At 40.1% G+C, this 613-nt stretch overlaps 1 non-coding gene across 1 annotated transcript; it reads left to right on the forward strand.

The window, feature by feature from the left end:
* The first annotated feature begins 152 nt into the window (after nt 1-152).
* On the forward strand, nt 153-259 carry LOC127744674 (small nucleolar RNA R71). The gene has a single exon (XR_008005610.1). It is a non-coding gene; the product is annotated as a small nucleolar RNA R71 (small nucleolar RNA).
* Nucleotides 260-613: the final 354 nt, after the last annotated feature.

A 613-nucleotide genomic window follows, 5' to 3' on the forward strand; every position in this document is an offset into this window, starting at 1 on the left:
AGTAGTCATTCTCAGCTACTGTTTCAATGATATCTATGGCTTCTTCAATGGTTTTCTTCTTGTTTAGAGAGCCCCCTAATGAATGATCTACGGCTTTCTTTGACTCATAGGAAAGACCTTCATAGAAAATGTAAAGTTAAACTAATTCATTGAATATATCTGGTGGGCATCTTCTTATTAAGTCCTTGAACCTCTCCCATGCCTCATAGAAAGTCTCACCATCTTGTTTCCTGAAAGTCTGCACCTAAGCTCTCAGCCTGTTGATTCTTTGAGGAGGGTAAAATCTTGCCAAAAATTTGTTCACCACATCTTCCCAATTCGTTAAGCTTTCCTTTGGGAAGTATTCAAGCCATTTGGATGCCTTGTCCCTGAGTAAAAAAGGAAACAAAAGTAGCCTATAGACATCCGGGTGGACTCCATTAGACTTCACAGTGTCACAAATTCTCAGGATGGTGGTTAGATGTTGATTAGGGTCTTCTTGAGCACTTTCTCCAAATTAGCAATTGTTCTGAACAAGGGTGACGAGCTGGGGTTTTAGTTCAAAGTTGTTGGCATGTATGGTGGGTTTCTGGATGCTACATCCACAGTTTTCTAGATTAGGATTGATGTAGGA

Source organism: Arachis duranensis, unplaced genomic scaffold (genome assembly GCF_000817695.3).
Source record: "Arachis duranensis cultivar V14167 unplaced genomic scaffold, aradu.V14167.gnm2.J7QH unplaced_Scaffold_83186, whole genome shotgun sequence".
Taxonomy (NCBI): Eukaryota; Viridiplantae; Streptophyta; class Magnoliopsida; order Fabales; family Fabaceae; genus Arachis; species Arachis duranensis.